Source organism: Cyprinodon variegatus, unplaced genomic scaffold (genome assembly GCF_000732505.1).
Source record: "Cyprinodon variegatus isolate N-32 unplaced genomic scaffold, C_variegatus-1.0 Scaffold10, whole genome shotgun sequence".
Lineage (NCBI taxonomy): Eukaryota > Metazoa > Chordata > Actinopteri > Cyprinodontiformes > Cyprinodontidae > Cyprinodon > Cyprinodon variegatus.
This window is the reverse complement of record NW_015150463.1, coordinates 2086325-2102313: the sequence shown is the minus strand read 5'-3', so window position 1 is coordinate 2102313 and position 15989 is coordinate 2086325. Positions and strand designations below refer to the sequence as shown.

General features: G+C 38.8%; 1 protein-coding gene across 1 annotated transcript in view; it reads right to left on the bottom strand.

The window, feature by feature from the left end:
- Positions 1-10598, bottom strand: part of cplx2 (complexin 2) — a 45324-nt gene extending 34726 nt beyond the window's left edge. The window contains exon 1 of the mRNA XM_015379777.1: positions 10454-10598. The gene's annotated coding sequence lies outside the window, so the exon portion shown is untranslated. The remainder of the gene's footprint in view (positions 1-10453) is intronic.
- Positions 10599-15989: the final 5391 nt, after the last annotated feature.

Genomic DNA, 15989 nt, shown 5'->3' with positions numbered 1-15989 from the left:
TAGATAGATAGATAGATAGATAGATAGATAGATAGATAGATAGATAGATAGATAGATAGATAGATAGATAGATAGATAGATAGATAAATAGATAACATAAACCCTAAACACTCTGTATCTAAAACCTCTATAGATATTTTAAACACATTTCTTACTCCCTTTGTCTAGCAGTCACTGAATGTGTTTGATTACCACGCTGCATATAGTTTTGCCCTGGTTCTATTTTGTGACCCTTTTTTGTTCCAGGCCAATGAGATGTTCCTGCAGCGCTGCTTTACATGGTGTTGAACACTGCAGGAGGGCAAAGGCCTGTCTTATCGGCTGTCACTGGCCAGCAGTGTGAGCAGCTCCATGTTAAATGCAGTGACAGCGGCATGTTGAACAGACTCTAAAACAACAACACCTCATCAGGAACATAAACTGCTTTCCTTCAAAGCAGCTTCCATATGAACCGACCACAGCTTCTTTAACACAGGTTAAGAAGGCCTTCTGAGCCCTGCTGCGCAGGTAATTAACTGGGGATTCAGGATGCAGGGAGTCATTATATGCTTCAATGGACAATAAAACAGTGTTTTCTGACGGGTGACAACACACTGAGCCCTGGTTGAAATGTGGGGGTGGAGCTTCGTCGGAGGTCACCTGTGGACAAGAATCTCGTGGAAAATTACTGCTAAAAGCAACATTTAATGTAACCTAATAACACAAATCACTTGTTTATGTCTTCCACAAGCATGTTGTAACTACAGAAAGTATGATGGCCAGAAAAGGAGTGAAGCAGATAACAGGCAAAAGTCAAAGAACAGAATCAACCAGCGTTACCTAATCGAGAGACAATACTGTAAATACAGAGGCAACATAATGACAGACAGGTTGTATATATTGGAGATTTTGATAAAGTGTTAGAAAGACAAGTTTAGTGGAAAAATAAAAACGTGAAGCCAGTAAAATGTAGACTATGACAACAACAAACAACAACAAAAATCCTCGACAAGGTTGTGTCTTATTCCTGACACAAGAACATGGAACATATTAGAATATGCACTAGAGCTCCTTTCTACTCAATATGAAACACAGATGGAAAAAGAATGTATAAATCATTTCAGAGCAATAGACAGAGGAAGGGTGCAAAGGTTTAAAACCATCAGTCATTTATTTAACCTGCTGAAGCGAAATTTATCCACAGATCTCAAAATGTTTTGAATCCCTTTCCCCCGTTTTTTGGAATTAAGCCTGTAGTTATCTCACTTCCTTTTCAGCATGTGGCCATAACAACAAACATAAGTGCTCAGAAAAGTAGGTGTGGCCAAAAACCATCTATCACAGATGCTTAATGTCTCGGAGTCATATCTTTGTACAACACGATCAACAAAAACCCAACAAAAGATCTTAGAGATGCATTCAGCCAACTGCTAAATTACCAGTTATATCAACAGTAGACTTTTAGAGCTAAAATTGTATTTTCTGTACATCCAACTGCTTTTATTTTCAACTGCCACAGACACTAAGGAATGCAAGATTACTATAAGAACACTCCACATTAAAGCAATGTATAAATGGAAAGAAATGATGTATAAGAAGACTATGGTGAATTTTTTTTCCACCAAAAGTCAAGAACATACAATTGAAATTTGTGAGCAGATATACTTGAGTCAGAAATGCGCTTCCAAACCTCTTGTTCCTGCTTGTGGATTTATTTTTGCTCTCTTACAGACTGCATTGGGATCATAGTCTAAAAACCATTCCAGCCACCAGAAGATAAATGAAAGATGGCCTTGAAAAAAGTAGAGTATTTACTAGAGGGCCTTACAGTTAATCCATATTCTGGTGTGAGCTACACAAAACTTCCGATTAAGAATATGCAAACTAGGACAGGTGCTAATTCTGCCTCCAGCAGGAAATTCCGCTTTTAGAAATACTCCATTTTTGACAGGGTTTTTTTTTCTACTTTTTTATTTTGAATTTACGGGTTTTAATCACTTTTGTTGTAAAACAGTTTAATTTTCAGTAACTTTTATCTAAGTTATTAAGATACTTACAGAAAAAGTATGACAGTATTAATTTCTACCATTATCTTTAGACATTTATAGATTTTTTTTATCATGGCCAGCTGTAGTAGCAACACAGACACACTCAGTAGAAGGGTATAAGCACAATCTATCTAAGGCTGTCCTATTGGCCGCAGTGGTTGCTAGGCAATGACGCTGCTCAAATCTGAGAGAGAGCAAATAGAGTTGCAAGAAGGGGAGGAAAGTTTGGAGAAAAAATTAATCCAAAAGCACTGGCAAAATGTTTGCAAGCGCACTTCTGGCACAAGCAGAGATGAGGTTTTGGGGAAGGAGAAGGAGGAAAACAAGAAAATATCTGAGCAAGAAGCATTTAATCTGAGCGCAGAAACAAAGCTCTGATGGAGAGGATAGTATGTTTCAGAGCAAAAATTAGTTCTGAATGCAAGCAGAGTTAAATCCCACTCTCAAATTGAAAATGTGTGATATTATGTTTTTGCAGGAGAAAAATCTCAACAGAATTATTAGTCTGGATATGCTTTAATCAATTAGGAGTGAAAATAGTGTATTTCTTATATATTTATAGTTCTGCAGAGGCTCTTGCTTAAGTTTAAAACTTAGTAAAACTGCTAAAATAAACCCTGTAAAAGGGGACTGTTTTGTTTTTATCCTGTGTGGTGCAGCCATACCAAACTGCCACAGTGAGACACAGGAGATCTAGGTTGCGGTTCAGTTAAAGTATGCAGCTTAGAGCAGAGTCTAGCCTGTTTCAGTTTTCACAGAAAGAACAGCCTCTGCTGAGATGATCAGAGACCAGGTCAAGTCAGAACTGATATTAATGTCGAGGAAGTTGATGTCCACATGCTTCACATCCCCTCCTTGTATGAGAGAAGAGCATGAGCAGTCTTCTGGTCATCCTGTAGTCTGAGAGGCCAGCTTGGGTCTTTTTGGTGTTCAGAGTGAGATTGCTTTAGGTGCACCATCTTGTCATGTAACGGATCTCCTCTATGTGATGTATCTCATCATTGGTTTGTAAGAAATCCATTATGCTCATACATCTCAGACTTCTCAACTATTTGTAGGTTGAATGTGGTCCTCTGCTGGGGAGCAGTAATTTTGGCATTGTTGCACTAAATGCACAGTCAAAAAGCAATGTCTAAAGAAAACCTTTAGAAGTCCTGGATAATTCATTTTTTATAAGCGTGTCTGGCTACTTTGCAGGTAAACGTAAATAAATCATGGACATAATAAGAAGTTTGACCAAAATCAAGAATAACATTGTCAAATCCTGTCTGAAAACTATTAGTAATTCAAACAAACATTCTATATTGTATATTTCAACAACCAGAGAAAACAGAGAATATTTCTTCTTGTAGTGATTATGTCAGCAAACCTGGTTCCCTTTTTGTATGTGTTTCTGAAATAAAACAAAACAGCGTATTTTTCTCCTTGAAGCAGTACTTGGAAAAAGGCAATAAAAACAACAAAGCAGTGAAACTGTGTCTAACCTCCTTTATCTGTCTCTGCCTCACAGGCTGTTCTGCCTCCCAGAGTCAGCTACAGCATCGTTGCCTGACTGACGCCAACTCGGCAATCCACAGCAACAGGTGCCAAAGGGTCATTACCAGGGCAACGGCAACTCTTTGCATCAGCGACAGAGAGACAGGTACAGGAGGGAAGACAACTTGCAGGCTGCTGAATTCAGCAGGAGACAATAAACTGATGCAATCACGTAGCAAAGACTTACATAGTGAACTGGTGATCATTTCACCCGTTCTGCATCTGAGCCTATTAATCCCAAGACGGTAACTTTATATTTCTTTATCATTACAATTCAAACATAAATGCTAGAAGAAAACACAATTCTCTCTTTCAGTTATTGAATTTTCCTGTTCTCGACTAGGCAGGCAGCCTAGCATATGAGCAGAATGATGAGGGAGTTCACTGAAAATTGAAGAGGTCAAAATCATGTCGCGTAATACCGAGCCACAGCCCACCAAAGGCCCATTAACTGTCTGAGTGGTCATTAAGAAGCAATAAATGTCAAATATTTTACAGTGAGTCATCTAATGGGGAAACAAAAATGAAATCTAACACAGGTGTGAGACTCATAATAAACCAGAAGAACGTCAGTGACTCAGTTTTTCAGAGTGACTCATCGATTCCAATCGAGACGTTTTATGAGCTGCTGAGGGAAGCTGAGCAGGTGGGAGGTAACTGACAGGTAGACACAAAACCAAACAGGAAGAAAGATGTGCAGAGTGACCAACATCCTGAACAGAAAGCCTAAAGTATCAAGGAGTATGTGTTCAAATGCACTAATAAGGTTATAGTTTTTAAACTTCCAGTAGATGTCAGAATTTGCAGGTTTGGAACGTAAAAGAGACTATTTAGATAGTCAGTCTTTTTCCCTCGATCACGAAGAGAGACTAATAAAATGGAAATAAATCAAACAGTACTTTCTCTTGAGAAGCAGTCAGGAAGTGGCCCTAGGAAAATAAGATATAGGGAAAAAAGATTCGTAGTCTTGTGGTGGAAAAAAAAACTTGTCCAACCCAAACTGCCTTGTGGTGATTAGGCCTGTCACAATATGACATTTTGCCAGACAATAAGTTGTGCAAGAAATGATTGAGATAAAGTTACTACTGTCATTTTTAGACCATTTTTAAAATATAAAATATATAATGCTGCTGGCAAAATAAATATCTAAAGAATAAGCAGAAGACATTTTAAATATCCAAAATAATTAAAAAAATTACCGTGTTTAAGAAACAATCCACTGGACAGCTAAATGACCACAGTGAGCCTGTGGTGACACAAATGGACTAGCTAGTACGTAGTATTTGTTGTAAAGCAGTAGCAACTAGTAGCAATACAACAAACACACAGCTTTCCAAAAAAGTAAAAAAAAAAAAAACAATCCACTGGACTTGGTTTACAGGTTTCAAGACATTTCGCTTCCCATCCAGGAAGCTTTTTCAATTCAAAATGGGTTCAGTGTTATGGGTTTTTTTTTTGTCTTGTCTTGTCTTTGTTCTGTAATATTTTGGGAAGCAAACATCTTTAAACTTCAAACAAAGTCCAGTTGATTGTTTTTTTTTTATCTTTTGGAATGACTATGAGCTGAACGAGAATCTTCAAAATCTGCGAATCTTCACTAGCATAGCAAAAAAAAAAATGCCTTTGCATTAAAAAAACCCCTAACTAAATAAAACGAAAACAACACAGGTGTGCAGGTGGCACAGTGGTTAGTGCACATAACTCATAGCCTGGGTGCCATTCCGAACTTAGTCCCACCCACAACGTTTGAGGTCGGGAAGTTTGGTCTGGCATTGCTCAATAGTTGCGCGAGTATGCTTGCCCAATATCTGGCGGGCCAATCAAATTGTCAGGACGGGCTTTATACGATGATGGACAGATGATCAACAGTAATGTAATCAACCACGTCACCAAACGGCGATGCAACTCGGCGTGAACGACGAGGTGGATATAGCCAGCGGTCGTTGCCAGCTCCTTTTTCGGAAGCTCAGAATCCTGGCTGCTGAACAACAAGTGGAGGGACATGCTAGGCTCCGATGTTTTCAAGCCAACGTTATGGGTATCGTCGTGGACGTAGTTCATCTAACTTACAAATGGTAACAGATCATCTGACTGTCTGATTTAGTAAATAACTCGCAATGTTGTGATATTAATCCCATGTTGTAAACATAGTAGGTAACATATGTTTGAGGTCGGGAAGTTTAACATACGTCACGCACTACGTTGGTCTTATTGGTTGTAGGTCTATCCAATTGAGTGCAGAGGCATTTGTTTTCCCTGGTTTGTTTGAAACACGCCCCATAACACAGCTCTATGGAGCAGTATCAGACTCATATTCTGACTAGAATTGAGTAGGACTACATCAGGCTACATAACTCATGTACGGAGGCCTTAATTCTCGATGCCGCTGACCAGGGTTTGAATCTGACCTGTGGTCCTGTGCTGCATTTCTCTCCCCCTCTCTCATACCCCCTTTCCTGACAACTTACTGTCAGAAAAACAAGCCACTACTGCTATAAAAACTAAAATATGAAAACAAACCAAGTTGTCTTTTATTTCACTATCTTTTGTGTTATTGTACAGCTGTGGGTTTGCTGATTAAGATGGGTATGAATATTACATTTTCAATATGCTACTTTTTAAACAAAATCAAAAGGCAGCATCTTTTTTTATATATTTTTAATTTTAATTTTAAAGCACACTAAAATGTCTGTAAGAGCGCATAATAGTAGTGCTGACATTTTTGTATTTAGTTTAGTGATTAAACCCTGCAGTGATGATAGATTGTCAGGAAGACTGATACCGCCCACTAGTTGCAGTTTTTCTCCAGCCTGGACAGCTGCACAGGGTGATGATGTTTTAGGTGCAGCTGTGTGTTTGTTGTGTTGCCACTAGTTGCTACTGCTTTACAACAAATGCTACATACTAGCTAGTCCATTTATGTCACCACAGGCTCACCATGGTCATTTAGCTGAAATCCAAAGTGCTTCCTCACTGCCGCTGTTACTTTTAGCTTTGAAACCAATTCCATCTCTTTTTCAAAATAGTCGTTTCACTGATTTGCTACTCCTCACGGGCTCACATTGCACTCTGTGGTATATAATAGTATGAGACAATGCATACCTGATGCATGAGTTAACTCCTCCCTATGCTGAGGAAATGAGAGGGCAGGGTTGAGTGGTGACCAATGTACCAGAGTGAAAACTTTTGTCAACTAGTCTTTAGTCAAAAGAGAGGGAAATGCAATCAAGCCAGCTAACGATAATTATCAAGCCAATTAAAAAGTTATATTAATTCAAATTATAATTTTAATGGGCAATTAATTGTTTTTTTTTTTATTATGTCAGGCCTGCTGTTGATTGGCAAAAACAGAAAAGTAAAAAAGCATAAAATATTCGACAATCTAATTTTGCTGTCTATTTCAAAATGTACTTTTTTGTATGGGGAGGTCTCTGTCTGTTTACCTCATTTAGCAACTGTGTAATGGCACAACTGTCCCATGTTATATAACAGGCCTGTCAGACTTGTACTGACCGACTGTTTGTCTCACCACAGAATCTTATTTTGAGGCTTTTACACCAAAAACAGCAATGGTGGCACTGACCTCTGGAACACAACTCACTGACAGCAAAACCGGAAGAGTTTTCAAAATAATATGTGCAAAGCTTTCATGCGGTGAGGAATGATGTGTATTTGGCATGTGGTAAAAGCAACAGTGGAAGTAGACCTGCCAGTGACACAGAGAAAAAGAGCAACAACAAAGGAGGAAAAATTGGGATGACATTCTATGATTTAGATTGCTCACAAGTTGTGTTTGGAGAAGGTATTTTCTCTTAGCCTTTGTAATGCATGGTTTGATAGGTATCCTGTTTCTATTGGCTAAGCAGGGTTCTCTCACAGTGCACAGCTATCAGAATTTGAGAAATGTCATTTTTAACGACTCAAGGTACAGGCTCCACTACTTCACTTTTATTTTACAAAAAAAATAAGTTTAGTCTGTTCAAGGCGAGGGATGGCATTGGAGCCTGAGAGGCGAGCATTTATGTACTAAAAGCAGGCTCGGACCTGGGTATTTCTGCCAATGTCTAAAAAACAATGCAAAACTGAATGTGAAATAACTTCAATAAGGCTTTAACTTGTAAGTAAGGACAATTATTCACCACTATATTATACATTACCGGGGTTTGCAACATTTTGATATAACTTTTGATATAATTATCTATGCACTACCCCAGAGGTGTGCAATTCCAGTCCCTGAGGGCTAGTATACTCTAACTTTTAGATGTGCCTTTGGTTCAACACACCTGAATCAAATAGTTAGATAATTGAGAGGAACTGGGTGTGTTCGACTACAAATTCTGCATCCTCCAAGGACCCGGTCTATCTGGACTGGATCCTTCAAGGTCTGTAAAAAATAAGGAGACAGGAAGAATTTTGATTGTGAATTCAAACAAGTCCAGCCTCCGCGATAAGGCTTTGTTCATCTGCTCTTCCTTGTCATTTATATACATATTATTACGAGAGACACGCAGTAATAAAAATAACAGAATAAAGTTCTCCGCAAAACACAGCAGACAGCTCAGAGATGGAAGCATATAATAATAGTTTGGTTACTGATGCATGTTATTTCGGGGATTGGTTCTAAAAATGTATGGTCTTTTTTCTGCGCTGTCTAAGAGCTGTTATAAAAGAGACCAATCATGAAAAGAAGTAAGAAAAAATGTGAATAAAAAATATTATGTGGATTTTGGACTTCTTTCAGCTGAAAATTAAGACTACACACTGGATGGGAACAGAAGGTGTCAGGTTTCACATTTAGTTTGATCAAATCCAATAACAAATCAACAACACTATATATCAAAAGAACATGGATCTTAAATTGTATATTTAACTTAAAAACACTTTGGAGAAATATTAAATTTAGTCCCTGCTCCAGTTTACAGAGTAAAAGAAGCTAACCACTGGCAGTAAGACATTGTAGGGCTTATTTTCTCCACCTGGATCGTGATGTTTTATTTCGGATGCAAAATGGATGTAAACATACATAAATGTTAGTCAGTTCAAACTCTCCACCACAACACAGTCAACCTAAGGTGGGTTTAATAGAAGAAACCCGCTAAAAAAATAAATGCACAACTAATCATAAAAGCAAGTCACTCAAAACAGATAAAAAAACCTATTAAAATACTGATGTGAAGATTTGATCAAAAGCTGCAGTACCGACTTTCCAAAAAGCAATAAACTTTATCTTTCGTTGAGGTAAGGCTGTATCCCTGATGCCACATAAGGCAAATGTGTGACGCTCTTTCATTTCCTCTAAAAATAAGTTGAATAAAAACAATTCTTTATGCCGTTCTGTATTGCAGAATGTATTTGCGTTTCTTTCCGAGCCACATTTTTCCTACACTGACAAGCCTCATGAGGTTTTTAACAGTTTATTAAAGGTGTTACCAAAACATAACAGCGGGATGGGGAAGCAGAACCAGCAGCTTAACAACCCCTGAACACCATGTTACAAAGAGCCAAAATAAAACCACAACAGCTGAGTCAAGGTATTTAAACCTGTTGCAGATTTAGAATAGAAATACATACAGTAATGCACTGTTTGTATCTGTAGATTATCTGTCAGTAAAAGTTAAATGTGCTCCACTGCCTTCAAAGTTACTTTAATTGTTTCAAATAAAGTTATGGTTCTACATGAAAAAAATACTTTCTAAAATACAATTACTTAATTAAATACCCTTGAAGACCACACTAAAGAAAAACTATCATGTAGTTTTTGTTATTTCTTTGTTGTTGTTTTTTAAAATTATTAATTATTATAGTTTTTATTTTCCAATAGACATCCATACGGTTTGCAAACAGTATGGTAGCTCTTTGCCCCCTTTTGTTCTACAAAAGGGGAGAAAACAAATATGAACCCTATTTGATTGTTGTCTATAAAGTTACAATAAACAATATCTGCTTCAAACAGCAAACTGGTCAGGCCAAGAATCCAGTATTTAAGATAATAATCATGAAAAGATCATCAAAATCAAGGGTCCTAAATAAAAAAAAAGCGCTTTAGATTGCAGATTTTATGAGAGCTTTGGTTTTCTTTGTAAATTGTAATCTATTGTGGTCTAGACAGAGAAATAAATAGTCAGATGTAAGTTAATCCTGAAAATAAATGCTTTATTTTGTGTTTTTGTTTTTAGTCTGCATAGCGAGTTACTATCGTCTCTTATTTCCACACATTACCCATCACACAGGGTATGTTTGTAAATGCGCGCACAGGATGGCACGCACGCGCGCCCATTGATTGCAAATCGTATTTCCTCGATGCCCAAACAACACCTACCAGTGTGGCAGCCCCCATCTCAGCCCCAGGGTGAATTACATAAAGCTAATCAATGCTATGGCTGCTATAAATAATTCAGGCTCTCCATCATCCATCAGAAGCTGGTGCTGCCTGCGCGGCACTGCGGAGGACCCGAGCCGGCCTCCTGCCTCCTCCCCATCAATGATCTCTATTCATGGAAGAAAAAAACCTCCACCTCCTCTCACTTTCTCTCATCCAGACGGTAACTGGACGGAGGGAGCAGGTGGGTGACTGAGTATCAGAAGTAATCATCCGCAGTCTGTTGCAGAACTAACACAAACCCTGTGCGCGTATTTTCCCCGCATGTTGCAGCGAGGGATGGCGAATACCTGCAGCCGACTGCATGTGTTTATGTGCACCGTCACACACCGATCGCAGTACAATAAAAACCATTTAAATAACTATCCAAACCCGCTTTTTTTTTATATCTCTACTTCCCTGAAACCATGCGAGCTGCAGCCCAGAAGAAAGCAGCGAAACGCGCAGCCACCCTCCCCACAGCCCCTCCCAGGATGTTTTCTCTGTGCACGGTGCGTTTGGTTTTACTGACCTGAGAGGGAGAGGCGGCGAAAGGGATCCTGGCGAGTCTGCAGCCAAACCTCTGTGTTATGCTCGTCCTATATCCCGTCTCTCTCTCCACCACCAACACCCCCTCCTGTAAACTATTACCTCACAGCCTCCTCTTCGCTCCTCCAAGACGGGAGAGAGAGCATATGGCGACTCGGTGTGAGAGAGGAAACGGTTAAGCATAGGCTACAGGTGCATCTCCAAGCGCAAGGATATCATAGAAATGTCCGTTTATTGCAGTAATTTCATTGAAAAACTCACACAAAGTGAGAACTGTTGACAGGACTGATGCTGCTTGACGCCCAGGGTCACATGGCCAAACCTACAGGGGCATAAAGGCTCCCAGAAAGAAAGAGCATCTATCATTATATATTACCAATCATATCACTTGATTGCATGTTTCTAACATAACAATTGACATAACATTTTTTGTTCATTTGTTTATAACAGGACAGGGATGTTCTTTACTGGATTTGTTTTCTGATATTCTTTAATTCAAAATCCAAAATACCTTGGGTTTGATCAACTTAATTTGTACTCTGTGTTGAAAAAGCCCCACAAACTTTGTTCTACATGTCATGCTGATCTGAGTGAACATTACAACCAGCAGAAGCAGGATAAAATTACAGGGTCAATAAATGAACAGAGAGAGATTGTCCCATTTGAACATGAGGAGCATGCAGCTGTCACAATTAAACCTTGAGTCAAGAAGCAAACAAAGTGTTCTTCGAAATATTTAGAACAAGCACTAATAATTAATAGTAAAGATGTAATTTTCGCTAAGGAATTAACGTTATAAATGAAGGTGTTTCCTGTATTGGCAGAGCATGCAACAGAGTCCTCTATCCTGCAGGGTAAAATTTTGATCATTGAGTGTCAGGATTTGGTGTTGGTTTGAGGACCCAAATGCAGAGGCAAGTAGGCAGAGGTGAATTTAGGTGGGTTTAATGAGGTTCACAGGAACTGAGGCAGGAATAAAAAATCCAACAAAAATTACAAACGAACCAGACCCAAGGAGACATCAGGGAGTAAATCAAAACTCTAGGAGCCAGGGAGAGACGAGGTAAGCAGACAGACGTTTGACGAGGATCCAGCAAACAGGAACTGAAGAGGGAGGCTTTTAAAGGGGACAGAGACAAAGAGAGGGTTAACGAGGGGATTGAAAACAGGTGAGGGCAGAGCAGAAAACAGAGCTAGGGAAAGAGGACACAAGAGGGCAGCAGAGGACAACAAATGGAAAACCAAGACTGTGACATTGAGATTCAGTTTCGGAATTAGGCCACTAGTTCGTTTGTAACACTTCAAGACAAACCAAGGTTCATAAATTGCTGTTTATATCAGAAATAAAACCAAGAGATTTAAAGTTAGAGTTGGTGATCCTGTTTAAAACCACTTTTAGTTATATTGAGTGTCCTTCCATTCTGAGAGTGGTCAAAAACCTTATGTGTTCAGAAAGAGGAACAAAAAAAAAACTTACAGAAGGCAGGGGAAGGGGGTAGCACCACTTTAAAATCTTGCTAGCTCTCCACCGTTACCAACCATAGCTTTAAAAATGACAAGTTTGTAATGCATTCTAAAGAACTAAGAAAGACCAAAACAAAACATTGAAAAATAAAGGTCAGCCACACAAGAAGTACAGCATGCGTTTGCAGAAAAATGGGTTTTAAGAATAATTTTTTAATTGGTAGATTACATGTGGTAGCAGCTAGGATGGGCTGACACTATGTCATTTATTTTTTTTGCCTCTTTCAGGTCAATTCTCCAGTCATGCAAGAATTTTCTGGATCAGGCCGAGTTTCAGCCTCATCGTGTGTCTTGCGTTGTGTAGTATACAGGGGTTAACGAGGGGCAATTAGCCTCTCACAACCACCTCCCGATCACGAATTGTCAGGTATTGTCAGGTACAGTATTGTCTTGTTTACAGAAAGTAAACAAGAACTACATAATAACTCAAATACAACCAGAAAACAACTAAAATTACTTACTTAGACAGCTTTTTTTGTCAAGAAATGTCATTTTGTACAGCTCTCATGACATTTCCATTTCTTAAAGTGCAGCAGTGATCAAATGTAAACATTGTGGGAGAGCTGACAAAATTGAAATGAAACCACTAATCTGAAAACACAGAATGAAATAAATCAAAGTGTAACTGAAGACTCAAAAAGAAAACTTAAACAGAATTGAAAAGTGCAGAATCATATTTATTAACAAGAACAAAACCTTAAAGATAGCTGCTAGTAATCCCAATATGTTTCCGTGTAGACTAGGTCAGAATAGAGAATTTTGAAATAAACTGTACATATTTTGCTTGTTTTCAAGAAAAAAAGGAGAATAGCATCTTCAAACAACAACAAATCATACAGCTGTAAGCATGGAGGTGGAGCGTTGATGATCTGTGCTTGGAACACCTTGCAGGGACTAGGTTGACCATGAGCTCCTCTGTATGCAACCGTATTCCAGCAAATAAAAAAATTCAAGACCTTCTGTTTAACAGCTGAAGTTTGACCCAGACTGGGTCACGAAGAAAACAGACCTGCTTACCACATTAATAATACAATTAATGTTGAACGTTATTAATTTATTCTGTTTACTTCAGTTTTAAAGAATAAATGTGTAATCATTAAAAACAAACATAATTGCATTCCAGAAGTTTGCTAAAGGATGCTGTAAAGTGCCTGTCCGAAGAACTTTAAATACTCACTGATATTACCCATAAAACACATAATAACTTGAGGTTTTACAAGCTGAGCAGGTGTTTGAGGGAACTCACCTCCATATATACTATATTAGAAAGTAGTTCAAGGGCTATAAGACGTCTCCTGAGTCATTACTCTAATGTCAAACTTATATGTGCACTAGAGTTATTGGGAATTAAAGCAGCTGTAGAAGAAGAGGTACAGCTACTGCTCTACCAACTTTATAATTCAATAAAAGCTACGGAACAGTATCCAGAAGTTGAGGCAGGCCAGATGCTCAGGGAGTAGACAGCGCTTTAGTGCTTCATAAATAAAACGTTGCGCTGCCACCGCATGCAGGTGTCAACAGCTTTCATAGCATAGCTGGAGGCTGCTGACGTAAAGCCTGCTGGAACACTAATGCAGTCATTGTTAAAGTGTCATTACCAGCCTCATTTATCATCGTTCAAACACACATGGTGCGTGTACAAATGCTGAGCAAACAGAGAAGACAGGTGCTGTGTGCTGCACATCACTCTAGCAACAAACCCAAATGAAAAACAAACCCAGAGCACACAGTTTACAGTGAACTGCATGATGTAAGAGTAAAACAACAGCCTATCGGTTGATTGCCTGGGGTATAAGTTAACTGATGGACTTTCAGAATTTGGGTTAATTCTAAGGTCATATTCCTTTCTAATAGATTTTTGTTATTTGGCAACCTACATGCAAACTGGAATGCATGCAAGTTCCCCGGGCTTTCCAACTTATGGAGGCCCCTTGCCTCAAATTATCTTTTAATTGTTTGGAGGCCTACTATGTTAATTGAATGTTTTGTGCTTTTTTCATAGTTTGATAGAAAACTAAGCTTAGAATTGAGAAAAAATAAAATATTTTACATTGGTTCCTCTATTTTTATGTATTTTTATTCAGTATAATAAGGAGAAACAGAGAAAGGTATATGGTTACAAAAAATCAATTTCCCTTAAATAATGCTGCTCTAAGGCCTGCAAAGCGAAAAGGAGCACAGATTGCATGGGATCCATTTGAGTTATCCTCCTTACAGGTGATATGATGCGGTGACAAATCCTATTCTACTGAGTCAAGATGACAAAACTTACTGAATAAAACATTTTTTCATGTGCAAAAGTCTGCCAGAACTGCTCAACATTTTTCCACTCTTTGTTGCATGATAAACAAATAGAATAAATGTAGTGAGTCTCTTCATTGCAGCTTTTTGTAAGTCTACTACAAGACCTGAATGCAGCCATGCAAGCAATTCCTACATCAACCATCACTGACACCGATGAGCTGATATACTGCACAGCAGCAATGATCCTAGAGATGCTTGGCTATGTGATGAAATACCCACCATTGAAAAGAAGGCTGGAGGCTAATTTCAATGCAACAGATGGGATGCTGGAGGTTCCGTCATGGAACCTCCAGCACCACCGAAACATAACATAAGTAGTGGATATCAGGAAATCCTACCAATGACTAGACCAAGCTGGAGTGAAGGACAGCACAGAGACACTCATCATGGCTGCACAAGAGCAGGCCCTGAGCACCAGAGGTATAGAGGCCCAGACCTACCACACCGCAGGGTGTTAGATGCTGGCAGGAAAAGCTTACATGGCGCGCCATAACCAAGTGGCTGGAATAGTATACAGGAAGATATGTGCAGAGTATGGGCTGGAAACCCCAAGGTCAAAGTGGGAAACACCTCCAAAGATGGTAGAGAATGACTGAGCCAAGATCCTGTGGGACTTCCAGATAAAGACGGACCAAATGGTAAGGGCAAACCAATCAGACATTGTGGTGGTGGACAAAAAAGCAGAGGAAAGCAGTTGGGGTTGACATAGTAGCAATACCAACTGAATGCAACATCAGGAAAAAAGAACATGAGAAACTAGAGAAATATAGGGGCTTGTAGAAGAGCTGGAGAAACCCTGGAAAGACCATTGATCATTGGGGCATTCGGGGCAGTGAAGTGGTTAACGCAAAAGCCTGGAAATACATCAGAAATCTTGGTCAAGTGCAGTTCTAGGAACAGCGCAGAACCCTCAAGCTCCCAGACTTCTGGTAGAGGACCCGAGCTTGGAGGAAAAAAGGGAGACCGCCCATGGTGAGTGGAGTGAGGAAGAGTTTATATATATATATATATATATATATATATATATATATATATATATATATATATATAATTTCCACTATTATGCTGATGATATTCAGCCATATCTGTCTATAAATCCAGATGATGCTAACCCATTACATAGATTACAGACATGTCTTGAAGACAGTAAAACCTGGATGACTCTTAACTTTCTGCTCCTGAATGCAGACAAAACATAAGTTATAGTCTTTTGACCAGTCTTTGAAAATTAAGCTTATTAGTCAGTCTCCTCCTTTGGATTGGTTTAAATTGATCTCAGATGATAAAGTAAAAAATCTTGGTGTCACTTTTGATCAGGACTCAAACCAGTGTACCACCATGGTGCCAGTCCAGATCAAAAAGGAACTTTATCGAAAATAAACTTTGTTCATCTTTATTCAGTTCTTAATTTTTGTACCTTTAAAACTGTAAATATCCTGTCCAGGGGTGATGCTGAGAAAGTATTCCATGCATTTGTTACTTCAAGGCTGGACTATTGTATTTTTAATGATCAGAAGGTCCAAAAATTGTAGTTAAAAGCCTTCAGCTGATCCAAAATGCTGCAGCCACAGTTCTGATGAAAATTAAAAAGAGAGATATTTGTTCTATTTTAGGTTCCCTTCATTGGGCTTCTGTTAAACACAGAATAGAATTTCAAATGCTCCTTCTCACATATAAAGATGGCCAAGCTC